Source organism: Syzygium oleosum, unplaced genomic scaffold (genome assembly GCF_021117445.2).
Source record: "Syzygium oleosum isolate NSW1041296 unplaced genomic scaffold, Sole_v2.1 Sole_v2.12, whole genome shotgun sequence".
Taxonomy (NCBI): Eukaryota; Viridiplantae; Streptophyta; class Magnoliopsida; order Myrtales; family Myrtaceae; genus Syzygium; species Syzygium oleosum.
Window position 1 is genome coordinate 9,494,440 of NW_026607496.1, and position 17,039 is coordinate 9,511,478.

Sequence of the window (17,039 nt, forward strand, 5' to 3'; positions counted from 1 at the left end):
CCGCTGATCAATACTCACTACTTTAGTAGTGATTGATGACGTTTTTTAGCGATTTGGAGTCGTTTAGATGAACTTTTAGGCCTTTTTCCATTTTTGGACGAATTTTAGCAATTAAGGTTATTTTTGTAATTTTAATCCTAGTAGGATTAGGATTAGGGTTAGCACCATATATAAGGTTGCTTATAGATTTCTAAGAGGAGGGACATAATTTTTTTATAGAGAGAAGTTTTCTTCTTGAGTTCTTTTGAGGACTAGATCTTATCAAGGCTCCCTTGTGGCGATCGAATTAAACTTATCGAGCAAGATCGCGAATTCTCTTGTTCGTGGCGTTATAGCGTGGATTGGTTGACACAGGTTCGTCAACAGGTCGCGTTCATACCGATATTACCAATCACAGGTTCGATTGGGGGTTGAGGTCAGCAATTCGTAACTCATAGATCTTCGTAGAACGATCATCTTCCGCACAGATTCATATCATCTGGTATCAAAGCTGGTTCTACAAGATCTAGTTATCCTACTTTTACTGCTTTTCATTCATTAATCTAGGGTTTATAGAAACTAGGGTTTATAGAATTAGGGTTTCGTTATTAATCGAATTAGGGTTCTGAATTTGTTCTTGCTGTGATTTCAATTTTGATTTAGGGTTTTCGGTCCTAGTTTTTTTTTTTTATATTGTACTTGAGTTCGTAAAAAAAAAAAAAACCAAAAAAAAAATCGGCAAAAAAAAAAGCCAAAAAAAAAAAATTCGGCAAAAAAAAAGCCAAAAAAAAAAAATTCAAGAGGACGACTCGTTTGTTTTTATCATTGATAGTTGGACCGAATAGAAAAAAAAATTTCAGTAGCATAAATTGAATCTGAATCCGAAGTTAGTGAAAATTTGCTGAATTGCTGAGTTGAGCGGTATATTGCTGAATTTGATCTTGCTTGGTGGTTTATCGATTGTTGTGAGGAGCTTGTGAGACTGGATTCAAGTCTGAAAAAAAGAGCTTGCTAGAAGGAAACGAGAGGTAAAAGGCAAGAGTGTGTGAGTCTAATTGAGGGAAGAAAAAGCCGAAATTGAGTTAAACACGAGAGGAGTGACAAACACTTTGAGCGGAAAACGTGAGGGAGTGACTAGTGAGATTTCTTTTATCTCTAACATTTTCTTGCAGGTTTAAAAAAAAAAAATGTCAGGCTCAGGCCAGGGAAGTGTGAATCAAAGGGAGGATCGCACTCATCCAAGGGATGATGCGATTCTAGCAGGCATCCAGCAATTGAGTTTACAAATTGAAGCACTTAGCAACCGAGTTGCAAGATGTGAGACAAGACTTGAAGATGACCAAGAGCCATCACGAGGGAGGCCACAAAATCAGCGAGAGGAGCCTAGGGCACAACCTAGATGGCAGCGGCAATTTGATGATGCATATGTATCCGATACAGAAGATGATCGAGATGGCAGGTTTGAGAGGAGAAACGGACGCCGAGGATTTAGACGTCGAGAAGATGATGAGCTTGGCAACATTAAGATGAAGATTCCATCTTTTCAAGGAAAGAATGATCCTGATGCGTATCTAGAATGGGAGAAACGGATGGAGATGGTATTTGATTGCCAGCGATATTCGGAGCTCAAAAGGTAAAAATTGCATGTTGAATTCACTTGATTATGCTATAATTTGGTGGGATCAACTTGTGACTACCAGGAGACGCAATGGTGAAAGACCAATAGAAACGTGGGATGAGATGAAAGCAGTGATGAGGAGGCGCTTTATACCTAGTCATTACCACAGAGACTTATTCCATAAGCTGCAAAATCTCACACAAGGTAATAGGAGTGTGGAAGAATACCATAAAGAGATGGAGATTGCTATGATCCGTGCTAATGTGGTGGAAGACCGTGAGGCCACAATGTCACGATTTTTGTGTGGTTTGAGCCGCGATATAGCAAGGGTGGTAGAGCTGCAACACTACGTTGAATTGGAGGAATTAGTGGACAAAGCCATCAAAGTTGAGCGGCAATTGAAGTTGGATCGAAATTACAAGAGTGGTGGAGGTTCAAGCTCGAATTGGAAGTCTAATTGGAAGAGAGACGAGAAGCCGAATTGGAAGGGAAACAATATCAAGACTGAAACTTTGAAGGAGAAGGAGAAGGATGGCAAAGTTGGTTCGAATCCGGCTTCAGGTAAAACTGAAAACCCTAACACTAAAACTCGTGATATTAAATGTTTCAAGTGTTTGGGCAGGGGTCATTTGGCAAATCAGTGCCCTAACAGGAGGGTGATGATCATGACTGGACATGATGATGTTGAATCAGAAAGTGAGAGGGAGGAAGAGGATGATGACATGCCACCATTGGAGGATTGTAGTGATGTTGAGATGCCAGCAAAGGGTGAATTGATGGTTGTTAGGCGTTCTCTTAGTGTTCAAGTCAAAGAGGAGGAGCATCACCAGCAACGCGATAACTTGTTCCATACAAGATGCTTGGTGAATGGTAAGATTTTGTAGCTTGATTGTTGATGGAGGTAGTTGTACAAATGTAGCAAGTTGTACCATGGTGGAGAAGTTGGGAATGAAGACTACGAAGCATCCAAGACCATATAGATTGCAGTGGTTGAATGATAGTGGTGAAGTAAAAGTATCGAAACAAGTCCGAGTTCCATTTGAGATAGGGCGATATAAGGATGAGGTGATGTGTGATGTTATACCTATGCAAGCAGGGCATCTTTTACTTGGTAGGCCATGGCAGTATGATCGAAAGGTACATCATGATGGGTACACTAATCGATATTCATTGGTGATGAATCAGAAGACATACACATTGGTGCCAATGACACCTACTGAGGTGTATGAAGATCAATTGAAACTACAACGTGAGGCTGAGAGAGAGAGAAAAAGTGATAAAACTGAGGGCCTGCGTAGAAACTCTGAGACGCAAGTAAAAGGAGAGGAAGATAAGAGTAGAGTGGTAAAAACCGAGAGAAAAAGAGAGAGAAAAGAAAAGAGAGAAAAGAATTTCTATGCAAAATCGAGTGAAGTGAGGAGAGCTTTGATTCTGGACCGACTAATACTTGTACTTTTGTACAAGGAGGCACTGTTTACTACTAACGAACTTGACCCGAATTTGCCAAGTTCTGTCGTGTCTTTGTTGCAGGAATTTGAAGATGTCTTTCCTGATGAGCTTCCTGGAGGTTTACCACCGATTCGAGGCATAGAGCATCAAATCGATTTGATTCCTGGTGCACCATTGCCTAACCGACCCGCATATCGAAGCAATCCTGAAGAGACAAAGGAACTTCAGCAGCAAGTTAGCGAATTACTAAAGCAAAGATATGTGAGAGAGTCTCTTAGCCCATGTGCTGTTCCTGTTTTGTTGGTGCCAAAGAAGGATGGGTCTTGGCGAATGTGTATTGATTGCCGAGCAATCAATAACATAACGGTAAAGTATCGACATCCTATTCCTAGGCTAGATGACATGTTGGATGAATTGCATGGAGCTTGCATATTTACTAAAATTGATCTGAAAAGTGGTTATCATCAAATTAGGATGAAAGAGGGGGATGAATGGAAAACTGCATTTAAGACCAAGTACGGGTTGTATGAGTGGTTAGTCATGCCATTCGGTTTAACTAATGCACCTAGTACTTTCATGCGACTTATGAATCATGTTCTGCGTGCTTTTATTGGTCGATTTGTAGTTGTCTATTTTGATGATATCTTGATATATAGTCGAAGCCTTGATGACCATATTGAGCATGTGCGAGCTGTTTTGCAGGTTTTAAGGGCTGAGCAATTATATGCTAACCTAAAGAAGTGCTGTTTTGTAACTGACAAATTAGTATTTCTAGGTTTTGTTGTTGGTGCTGATGGAATACAGGTTGATGAAGAAAAGGTGAAAGCAATCCGTGAATGGCCGACACCTAAGACAGTAGGAGAGGTGCGCAGCTTTCATGGTTTAGCCAGTTTCTATCGTAGATTTGTAAAAGATTTCAGCACCATCGCCGCACCTTTAACCGAGATTATCAAGAAGCACGTGGGTTTCACATGGGGAGAAGAGCAAGAGAGAGCATTCAATATGTTAAAGGATAAGTTGACTAATGCTCCTTTATTATCTTTACCGAATTTCAGTACTACTTTTGAGATAGAATGCGATGCTTCTGGTACAGGAATTGGAGCTGTGTTGATGCAAGGAGGACGTCCTATAGCGTATTTCAGCGAGAAGTTAAGCGGAGCGACATTGAATTATCCGACTTACGATAAGGAGATGTATGCTTTGGTGCGAGCTTTGGAGACTTGGCAACATTACTTGTGGCCAAAGGAGTTTGTGATCTACACCGACCACGAGACCTTAAAGTACTTGAGGGGACAGCAAAAGTTGAACAAAAGACATGCCAAATGGATGGAGTTCATTGAGACTTTTCCATATGTAATCAAGTACAAAAAAGGTAAGGAAAATGTGGTAGCCGATGCACTTTCTCGAAGGTACGCAATTCTAACTACTCTAGGAGCAAAGTGTCTAGGTTTCGAGCATATCAAAGGTTTATACGCTGACGATGATGATTTTGGAAGAGTATTTGAAGCTTGTGAGCATGCTGCGTTTGAAAAGTTTTATAGGCATGATGGATATCTCTTTCGTGAAAATAAGTTGTGTTTGCCTAGATGCTCTTTGCGCGAGTTATTAGTGCGAGAGGCACATAGTGGTGGTTTAATGGGGCATTTTGGAATCAATAAGACTTATGAAGTGCTGCATGAACATTTTTTTTGGCCACACATGAAACGAGATGTCACACGAGTTTGTGAGAGATGTATCGCATGTAAGCAGGCTAAGTCTACGATTAAACCACATGGTTTGTATACACCTTTGCCTATCCCGACGCATCCTTGGGTTGATATCTCTATGGATTTTATATTAGGATTACCTAGGTCTAAGCATGGCAAGGATTCTATTTTTGTGGTTGTTGATCGATTTTCAAAGATGGCTCATTTTATACCTTGTCATAAATCTGATGATGCATCGAATGTTGCTGAATTGTTCTTTCGTGAGGTTGTGCGTTTGCATGGCATGCCTAGGTTCATTGTTTCTGATCGAGATACTAAATTTCTAAGCTACTTTTGGAAGACATTGTGGAAGAAGTTAGGTACACAACTTTTATTCTCTACTACTTGTCATCCACAAACTGATGGTTAAACTGAAGTAGTTAATAGGACTTTAGGGACATTATTGCGTGCTATCATTAAAAAGAACATTAAGTCTTGGGAAGATTGTTTACCGCATGTTGAGTTTGCTTATAATAGGAGCGTGCATTCTGCTACTAAATTCACACCATTTGAGGTTGTCTATGGTTTTAATCCCTTAACTCCGTTAGATTTAACCCCTTTGCCTGTTGCTGAGCGTGTGGATTTAGATGGTGCTAAGAAAGCTGAATTTGTGAAGACTTTGCATGAGAAGACACGGCTGAATATTGAGCTTAAGACAGAGCAGTATGCAAAGCAAGCCAACAAAGGGCGCAAGAAAGTAGTGTTTGAACCCGGTGATTGGGTTTGGGTTCATATGCGCACAGAGCGTTTCCCCAAACAGCGACGCTCTAAATTGCTACCGCGAGGGGATGGACCATTTATGGTGTTGGAAAAAGTCAACGATAATGCTTACAAGCTTGACCTTCCAGGTGAGTATGGTATTAGTGCTACTTTTAATGTTTCTGATTTGACTCTTTTTGATGCAGATGCTGATTTGAGGGCAAATCCTTTGCACGGGGGAGGGAATGATGTGGACATCGAACCCTATCGAGGAGGAGGTGCTAGGGACCCGTTATTCTATCCGCTAGGCCCGATCACTCGAGCGAGAGCGAAGGAATTCAAACGAGCTGTCGGTATCATGGTTCAAGATATTTGGAATGGAGACAATCTGGATTCGAGACTTGAAGATTCTGAAGCTCCTTGGCGCAACATGATTACTCTTGGTCCAGCGAATTCCGAAGGAGCTTAGAATTGACGAACACCGAATTGGCTCAAATTTGGATGGACGCTTGGAAACGGGCCGCTGATCAATACTCACTACTTTAGTAGTGATTGATGACGTTTTTTAGCGATTTGGAGTCGTTTAGATGAACTTTTAGGCCTTTTTCCATTTTTGGACGAATTTTAGCAATTAAGGTTATTTTTGTAATTTTAATCCTAGTAGGATTAGGATTAGGGTTAGCACCCTATATAAGGTTGCTTATAGATTTCTAAGAGGAGGGACATAATTTTTTTATAGAGAGAAGTTTTCTTCTGGAGTTCTTTTGAGGACTAGATCTTATCAAGGCTCCCTTGTGGCGATCGAATTAAACTTATCGAGCAAGATCGCGAATTCTCTTGTTCGTGGCGTTATAGCGTGGATTGGTTGACACAGGTTCGTCAACAGGTCGCGTTCATACCGATATTACCAATCACAGGTTCGATTGGGGGTTGAGGTCAGCAATTCGTAACTCATAGATCTTCGTAGAACGATCATCTTCCGCACAGATTCATATCAATGAACATGTTGATACTCGAGATTCATGACACCGCAATCCTGGATTCTCAACAACAATGTTATCGACATGCCTTTGATATGATATCATATGAGGGTAAGTACTCTATTCTTTTTATTCTAATTCGCCGTGGTAGGTATGATTGCGACCGTCGAACTACGTATTTTGGCTTCTTTTGACGTGCTATTAAATTTCAGATATTTAGGTTAATTTACCAATCATCATTTTGGCAAAATGGAATGATATATCGACTTCAGCATTTGATGCTGAAGTGGAAGAAACTTGCAACAAAATGACCCCAAATTGTGAATGTAATGGGGGAAAATTGTGCACTCGGCCAGCATCTCTTCATAATCCGCCTTAAACTCATGATTCGTCAAATCGGCATTCAGCTTGAACTCGATGAACAAGACCATCCTTCCAAAATCACACTAAGCATTTCCTTGAGATTCCAATCCACACATGTAATAGCAAGCCACTGAAAAAGAAAATGCTTCTTCATCTTGTCTTTGATTTTGAGAGATAGTAGGAGAATACATAAGAAGTTTGCAAAGATAAGGGCATTAGTCACCCATCTAATGCTTGAATGATAAGCCTTGCCAAAGAAAAAAGTCACAATAGATATTTTTCCAAAATATTCCCAGTTAAGTTGGTGCAATATCTTGTTATGACAAATCAAATCGGCCATACTTTAGCGGTATAAATCCAGACTCCAACTCATAAAGAACCGCAAGGAGCTTTTACATGTGTTTCTTGCGCTATAATTGCCCTTGCCTATCTCGTAAGTAATTCACGAGTCTACAAATTTATTTTACACTCCAAACTTTGATGAGACATTGGAGACTCCACGTAGCTGATCGATTAGTTTGTTGAGCGATTCATGACTCGAGCCATCTTCTTTTAATGCGCGCCTAGCCACTCTTCCTAGGGCTTGGGCCCTTTCCCTGGCCCTCCTCCCCTTGTCTCCACCCATCAACTCCCTCACACCGTCACGAACTTCTTCCCTAGGAACACACACCCTTCGTCCCGACCCGTCTGCCCAATTCAACCCGATTCCCGCCCCAAGCCTGTTTACGACTAGCTTCGCGTTCAATGGTTGTTCCGCTATCATGGGCCAAGCCAAGATTGGCACGCCCGCTGATATGCTCTCAAGAACCGAGTTCCAACCGCAGCGGCTCAAGAACCCGCCTATTGACCTGTGACCCAATATCTGCCGCTGGTCAACCCATTCCCTTACTATCAAGCCCTAACCTGATTTCATTCCCTCTTCCACATCTTTTGGCACGCACCAGGTCGTTGACCGTACGACCCATATGAACGGAACCCCCGATTCCTGCAACCCGAACGCAATTTCGTCCATTTGGGTGTTCGCCACATCAGCCTGTGTCCCGAATGAGACGTAGAGTACGGAAGCCGGCGTGACTTGCTCGGTGAGCCGTTGCATTGCACTAGTACTATGCTTTGTTTGATCACACTTGTCGAGCATTTCGCAATCTTTGAGCTTCTTGTCATCATCACACCGGAAAAGAGGACCTACACACCAAGCTTTGGCTCCGTTATGATAAAACGACTCGAAAGATGAGATGTGGCTTCTCTCTAGTTCCTCAAAGCTGTTGACAATGACACCCCAACTATTCACATCGGCCTCAGCGACTTCCCACAATAACCGACAAGCCGGATCATTCAGATCCAATTCCTTATCGACTCTGGGACGTCTGAGATCGCCAGATCGAATGGAACCCTCATGCCAGGTAGATCTTCAAGTGAGGCACGTGTTGGCATAAGGATTTTGAAATGGCCATTGCGAGAACACTCATCCCATGGAACACCAGCCTAGGGACACCGAGGGCTCGGCATGACTCAAGGGTCCAACCGAGAAAGAAATCGGAGATGTCACATAGAGGAAGGCCGGCCTCCAAAGCTGACATTGACGCTAGGACATCCTCAAAAGACTTCTTGAGCTGCTTGGTGGCATTGAGGAAGGCTAAGTGTAGGTCCATCGACGGAAGTTGGGAGGTGTTTTCGCAGCCTTCCGGGAGGCCGTAACCGTTGGGTGGGAATGGGATTTCGATGACACGAATCGTGGGAGAGTTTGGGAAGTGCTGGGTGATCTATTTAGGATTTGAAGGAGTTGTGATGATGGTCACTTTGATGTTCTTGCAAAAGAGTGCCTTTGAGAGGTGCAGTAAGGGCACTTTGTGGCCTTGGGCCATGAGAGGGAAGATCACGACATGGGGTCGTTGTCATTGGGTGGACATTGTGCAAGGCATTTGCTTTATGTTGAATCTGATGTTGTGTGCAAGGCATTTTGCTTTATGTTGAATCTGATGTTGTGTGGGGGTTAACGTTCGAGGGATGTGTTGACACCTGATTTTTAGCTCATTTTTTTTTCATATTTTCAAAAATCTCAAAATTAGGACTAGGAATCTTGGCCAAGCCTAGAAACCTATTTTTAAACCAAAAATAAATTTTTTTATCATTTCTTGAATTTTTCTTTATTTTCTTTTAGTCAAAATGAGTGAGAAAATCAAGAAAAATAGCAAATGGAATTAGAAAATTCCATAAAAATATTCATTAGCCTTATTTTAAATCCAATTTCATTAATGCACCATCAATTTTGGAAACTTTCAACCGGGCATGTGTTTTTCCCAAAATTGGGCAAAATCAAACTCGAATTGAACCAAAAATGCAATTAAATATTTTCTAGTCATTTTTAAGTCATGGTGTCTTCACAACAAATGATTCTGGGACCTTGAATTACATAATGGTCAGTCCAATTGCACAATTTTTCAGAAAAATCAAAAATCTCCAAAATTCAATTGAAAATTCGGAATTTTGAACCCAAATTGGGAATCGTGTCCAATTCGAAATTGTCGAACAATGAGACCATCTTTTCTAGGGTTAATCATATGTGGGTAATTCAATTTTGGCACAAATTTTGCCTAATTAGGTCATTAAGACATCGAATTGAACAAAACCCTAATAACCTGAATACAAAAGTTCGAAAATCTTGGACATGATTTTGTCAAAAATTGAGGAAAATTACATATTTGGGTTTAGAATGTTATGAGGAATTCAATTTTTGGGATTTAATTTGAAAAAATCGATCGAAATTGGGCTCAATTTGAATTTTTAGTCAAAACCTGGCTTTCCGGGTCGACCGGGTCAACCCGACCCGACCTGAGAACCCGTCTTCTTCGCCCGACTTGCCCAGAATGCATTAAAACCTAGAAAATTCTAGTTCGTGCCCGAGACTTCAAGAGCCTCTCCCAAGCAATTTAGCACGTGAAAATCAAGTTAGCCAGCTGGAGAATTTCTAGCTGGCGCCAGAGATTCGTTCCAACCGATTCAAGGTCGGTAAATAACAAACTTTGGGCGGGAAATCGAGCAAGAAAAAGCTGAAAAAACTGATCATTATGGAGGGAACGTGTTCGAGAAAATTTCAGAGAGAATAGAGAGAGAGATAGAGAGAAAAAGAGTGTGTAACTTCGAAGGAGAAGAAGGTAGAGGTCCTCTTTTGAGTGTTCGGCGCAGCCCTAGACGGCGGAGCACTGGCAAATCAGAGCTTGGCCATGACCTCCCTCTCTGAGTTCAGTAAGGCTCATTGTGCGTGAAGGTCTGAAACTCAAGCTCGGTCGATGTGACTAGGTGTTCTTCGGCGAATCCAAGCTTGCCAGTTTGAAGCTCAAGTGACGAGGAACAATTCCGCGGGCTTCGATTAGCTCGAAAACCTTACCCGATTATTAAACGAAACAGGTAAAATCCTCTCTCAGTCACGGTTTTCCAGATTTGAGAAATAGTGAACTTGAGTTCAATCTCACTGAACATGTGTTTTCTTTCACAAATTTGAGTTCTTAGATGCCTAAAACGTGTTCTGATCTCATTTTCATCGTTTGTTTGCACTTTGAATGATTGAAAACGCATTAAAACCAAGTCGGCCATTTCTGGAAAATTTCGCTGGAGCTCCCATGCCTCGCCGGAGAGTCGTCAAGGCCCTAGGCCATTCAAGTAGGCTTTCCTTTACCTTGTATGATGATTTGATATTTGTTTTGAGCGATCTAGACGGCTAGGGCGATGTAGAATGATGACTTGAATTCTGGAAATGCAAGTTTTGTTAGAAATGGTTTAGGCTTTTTCGGACTTGAATGTCGCCGGCCGGTGAACGTCCGACGGCGTTCCGATTAGGTTAGATTGACACTAGATGATATAGACTTGAGAATGGATCAACTGCGATGGTCAAAATCACACCGGAAGGTCGTCGGAATTTGGCTTGAAGTGACGGCCTTGAAAATGTTCAATATAGAATCATGCCTACCAGGTGCTTGATGTAATGCCCTAACGAACAGGAGCCGAACGGTGCCGTTTTGGCACCGTGTTCACCGGAGAAGACAACCGGCGCCGGCGACGCCCAGTTCGGCTGAGCCGAACCGGGTTGAACCGGGCCGGTCCGGTTCGTTTCTCGACGGAAAAATTGAAAAAAAATAATAAAAAAATCAGAAAAATATACAAATTTTTTTTTTCAGAAATTCGAAAAGTTTTAGAAAAATAGAAAATTCATAAAAAAATAGAAAATTTAGAAAATTCATAAAAATTCAAAATTTTCAGAAAATCCATAAAAATTCAGAAAATACAAATAAAAAAATGTGAAAAATTCAGAAAATCTAAAACAATTGGGAAATTCGAAAATTCATAAAAATTTTCATAAAATCATAAAAATCAATTCTCAGTTAATGAAATTCTCAGAAATTCAATTTCCGAAAAAAAAATCAAAGATTTCAAAAATTCACAGAATGGTTTAAAAACACTGTAGTCAATCTTGGAAAGTGAAATTTGAATTTTTTAAAGTGCCCAAGTGACATTTTTAGAAAATCTCAAATTCAGGGATTATAACCCCTAAAAAACCTAAAAAGACACAAACCATGAAATGAACAAGCCTTTAGGGCTTCATTAAGATTTGGATGTTTTTGGGTGCATTTTGATTTTTAAAGACAATTTAGGATTATTTGGTTTGATTGACATTGATTGCGAATTTAATTCTTGATTGATTTTCTCGCAATTAGAATGGATAGGATTAGTGGGTAAGCCTCGGAAACTTGTGTGACACGTTAGACATCGTATCGTTCTTAGGTACCGAAAGGGCATTAGGGATCTCGATTCGGGATCATTAGTGTAACCAAGTCCCTGTACTCAGAATCTCTGGTTCGTAAAATCGTGGTATTTCTCCCGCACCCAGATTAGGTTTCTAGTCAACCTACCAATAATGACTAGTGGCGACTCTAAAATTGAAAACTTAGATCAAATAAAAAATTACCATATGCTGTCACGTGAGGTATGGTCTGGGAGAGACCCTTGCACAGAAATACCTCCTCAGCGCGAAAATCTTGAAAAAAAATAGCGCGGCGCGATAGGCTTGGCGACTTCACCGGGGAATTACCTTTTCTAAGTGGACTTAGGCCTATATAGAACGGTACGCTTGTGATTTGTGCTCGCAAGGATCCCAGGTACATCCCGCTGACAATTGTGTTAAATGGTTTTGCAGACGGGAGGTATAAGTGGTGTAGTCTTTGTTAACCTTTGTTTTGCAGGGTGGTGTTGGGAATGAATGTGAAACGATTACTTTAGAAGTGCTGTTTGATTATAAATTGCTATGCGTGCATTTAAATAGTTTTAGCACTACACCATTAGCACACACCACCCGTGGCTCAACCCCGGCTACAATTAGGTTTACCTTTAGGAGGTATATGTTTAGGCGAAACTGTGAGCCGATTGCTTATGGGATCGTTTAAATATAATATTGATCACCGAGATGGAATAATATTCTTTCACTGTAGGCTGATTGCCTATTGGGATGGAATCCCTTATCCATAAAGGTGGTGACCTCGAGTCTTTAGAATACCTTGCCCTTTTAGGCGTCAAAACCTCACTGGTTGCATTTGCTTGTCTTTGTGGTTGGTACACCTAAAACCAAACCGAAACATTTTGGTAAGCAAGTATCGTTCCACTTCATTCTTTTATAATTTTGCAAATTAGTTGGCACATTTTCATAAAATGCCTAAATGGTGACCAATGATTGGTTTAAATGCCCTTTCGTATTAGAATGAATAATTAAGGTGTCGTACTTCATTATGACCATTCTTTCATTTTTGATAAAATGTATAGGTCCGCGGCATTCAATTGTTTATCCATTCATTTCGATGTATTCGAAATTGTAAACCATAGTTTAGGACTTTATGGTCTAAATGGAGTGTGACGAAATGGGCATTTACACCAATCATTGAATTCATCCCTAGTTTCAACTATATACTCTTTTAAGACCTAAACGGATTTAAAGTGACATTTGCATTACTTTTTAAGTATGCAAGTATACTTTACCTCCATTTCACCTTAAAAGGACGTATAATTGAAATGGAGGTATTAAAATCAATCGGTAATCTATGGTGAATAATAATCAATTTCTTTTACGTGCTTTAGATCGAAATGGGGAAACTAGACATACAAGTCATTCCGATTCCAAGGAATGAGCTTTTGACATGGTGGGTAAACATGACAAAAGGCAACAAAGCATACGTGAAGGAAAGACTTGGGTATTTGTTCAAGCTCATCAACCTGGAGTACTAAGTGAGCTTAATTCAAGCATTATCCCATTTCTGGGAAGTTACCACCACCATATTTCAATTGGGCGAGCACAAGATGGTACATACACTAGAAGAATATGAGGCAACCATTGGGATTAATTTCGAGTCAAGAATTGCTGAGCCCCCAATTGGATTAAAGCCCACAAGTATTATAGCTGAATTCTTAAACTTGAAGACCCCTCAAGTGGAAAAGTTGATCAAGTCAAATACCGGGAGATTTCCTCTATCCTACTTGGTGGCCAATTACTCCAAATTGCCAAAAGAAACTGGAAATACTTCCGCAAGGGTTTTCATTCTTGCCTTCTTCGGATTCGTCTTATTCCCTACATCAAGGACCGGGTTGAATCCTCTCGTTACAATAATTGCTAGGCAAGCTTGCCTAAAATGGGACTTCTCCAATATGCTCTTGGCGAAAACCATCATTTCATTAAACAAATACCAAAATCAGCAAAAAGGTGTACTTCAAGCCTCAGTTGGGTTATTTTTTGTGTGGTTTATTTCCCATATCTGACCTTGGGATCGCTTTATGCGCATTCGAGAGATCGACTCATCTACCAACCCCATTGAGAAGTATTTGAAACTCCCAGATAAACTGCCAAAATACTCCTTTCATGAGTGGGCAAACTTTATTAGAGCATTAACTCCCGACTAGTTTCAATGGAGAATTTAATGGCCGAAGATAGCGAAAACTCAGATTACTTCCCAAGAAGACAATTTGGTGCCTTTGATTGGATTGAGTGGGGGGGACTGCTTATTGCCCACTAAGAGTCGTACGGCAATTCGGAATGATTCAGCAATTTCCACCTATTTGGCATCCTGAGGAGTTCACATTCGAGATACCACAAAGACCTCTAACGGAAAAGGAAAGAAAAAAGCTGCGAACAAGGGTTGATGAGATCGTGGATTCCTTGAAGAAATCAACCGAGCAAATAGTGCAATGGCCTGAAGATTTGGAAGGAGAAATGAAACTCTTCTTGGCATCCGACGAGTATATAAAGTGGTTGAAGGCTAAACAACCAATCGACGTCGAACTATATGTACTCTTGAGTGTTACTACCCATTTTGAAGAGCCTTATATCCCAGAGTACATTGTGCCAAGCATGCTAGGTGTAGAGCCGTATGTTCCTGAAGAGGTTGCAATCGACGTGGAAGAATGGGAGACACGAGCTAAGAAATATGAAGAGGCTGAAGCTACCTGAGCTAGCAAGAAGTCTAGACTTGTTTAAGCTAGTATTCCCCTATTTTGATGTATAGCATTGTAATAGAAATTTTCAAAATTGAAACGATTGCGTAATAAACAATTGTTTAATGAAGTTTCAAAGTACATTTTGCAAAAAGTCACTATGGATTACAATTCTTTCAATTGTATAATCGCTTGAGAAGAATATTGATAAAAAATTCTATGCAAGGCTAAGGCTTGCGTAAAAGCTCTTATCCTTGTTAATCATAAGAAATCATACAATTAAAAGAATGTAGGGTTTTATGATTCTTTCACTATGCTAACAATGGGGTTTTTTGTGAAGCATGTTGTTTAGTAACGGAAGGAAAAAGACCTCGAACTCGCTTGCAAATAACAATGGCAGAAGAAGAAACTCGTACTCGACTAGCTGAGATTGAGAACCAAATGACCTAGATGGCCGCCATGATGGCAGAAATGAAGGCTTTTATTCTCGCATCTCGAGGATCTTATCCTACTACTCCAAATGTGGGAACTTCAAATGCTACTGAAACACCGATTGAAGACCCAATCAGAAACAAAGAACCTGTTCAAGAAAATCCTCCAAAGATTACACCTAAGGTGGTAAATTTGGAAGAGGATGATCAGACCAAGAAAACATCCAAAACAAAAGATGAAGAAAATGCCAAGAGATTGGCCAAAATTGAAGAATGCCTAGCAAGTCAAGATTATGAACTTCAAAGGTTCAATAAGTTCTCACCATATGCAAAGGTGATTGTTCCAGAAAATTATAAAGAACCGGAATTCGTGAGCAAGTATGATGGCACTGGTTGTCTTAAAAGTCATTTGAAGTATTATCTCCGTAAGATGGTGAGATATTCAGATAACATGCCACTTTTTATTAGCACATTTCAAGATAGTTTGAGAAGAGCGGCCCTCGCATGGTACACAACCCTCGACATAGAAGACTTTACTGAATGGGACCATTTGACAGGAGAATTTCTTCGCCAGTACAAGTTTAATGTTGAAGTACTCCCAACTAGAGAAGATCTCGTCAGAACCGAGAAACGGAAGAATGAAGGGTTCAGAGCCTATGCTCAGAGATGGAAAGCTGTTGCCTCACAAGTAAAGCCCGCCATAAGTGAAGACGAGCTCATTGAGCTCTTTCTAAAATCATTGCCAACTGAGTATTACGACAAGCTTCATGTATCAGGCTGTCAAATATTCACTATGTTGGTAAAAGTAGGTGACAGAATTAAATGGGGATTGAAAGAGAAGAAGGCTCAAGAAACAACAACACGAAGATTTTACCCTGGGAGAAAAGACAAAGAACCCATCCGAGAAGTGGCTATGGTGTCTAGCCCAAATACTTATCAAGCATTATTTCCAAAGCAATCAAATGTCGCTTGGAAAAACCCAAGGCAGTTCGAGCCAAAGAAAAGGCCCATGAGGCAATATACACCGTTGCCCCGACCTCTATTAAAGCTATTACTAATGCTTCTAGAAAGGCATTTGGTGGCCAAAAAAGTGCCAAGGGACAATCCTTCAAGATTTTCTTGGTACGATGAATAAAAAATCTGCACCTATCACATGGGAGAAAAGGGACATGATGTAGATAATTGGCCCACTCTATAATACAAGGTTCAACAGCTCATTGATAAGAAGATATTGAATTTCCAAGAGGCCGAGCCAAATGTACATCAAAATCCTCTTCCTGAGCACAATACAGTAAACATGATCAAAGATGAAGAAACAATGATCAAGCCTGACGATGAAGATGAATATGAAGTCAAAATTAAAGTTTCTCGATTAGGAGATGCCCGCTTTCATCAAAAAGCGCTCTTAAAAGGCGAGATTGTAGACAACTTGGGAGAAGACTCTGGAAGGTATAACTTCCAAGTGAAATATACCCCGCCGCTATGGGCCTTCAAAAATGAAATAATTGTGCCTGATGGCTGGGGTGATATAGATGACAAAATCGATCTTGAGCAGAAAACTCCGTTTAAGAAAGAAATATTCTAAGATGAAACAGATAAGGATGAAAAGGAGAAAGAAAAAGTCCGACAAGGTGAAAGGCGTTTCACCCAGAAATCATTCAGGGAAGGTGAAATCGTAGACTTACTCGGTCAAGGCAGTGGTAGATATAATTACCGTGTTAAATATACTCCACCACCATAGGCGTTTAAAAATGAAGACATTATACCTAATGGATGAGGTGGCATGGACGAGGTTCCGATCAACCAACTAAATCTCGAAGAGAATGAAGATCGAGAAGAGAAAAAGAAGAAAAAGACTCGCCGAGGTGATAGACGATTTGCTCACAAAGCACGGAGACAAGGTGAAGTTGTTGACTTCCTGGGTCAAGATAGTGGCCGGTATAATTACCGTGTCAAATATACACCCCCTCCGTGGGCATTAAAAAATGAAATGATCACACCTGATGGCTGGGGTGGAATGGATGTTGACGAAGCCAATAGAAACATGGTATCCATGATTACACCATTTCTGATCAAGCTTGATGAGGTAGATAAATATAATGAGGAGGAAGGTCCTGTCGAACCAATCACTATCCAACTTTCCATTGATCAACTAAAGATTGAAGGAGAAGAAACACAACCTATGATCATCACTCTCCCTCCAAAAGAAGAGTTTGATACTAAATGTGTACCTTGGGATTACTCTCCTAAAGAAGTTGATGTCATAACCCGATTGGGGAGATGCTATATCCCGAAAGAAGGTGAG

General features: G+C 40.6%; 1 pseudogene; it reads left to right on the top strand.

The window, feature by feature from the left end:
- The first annotated feature begins 877 nt into the window (after positions 1–877).
- LOC130139531 (uncharacterized) lies at positions 878–6,104 on the top strand (annotated as a pseudogene).
- Positions 6,105–17,039: the final 10,935 nt, after the last annotated feature.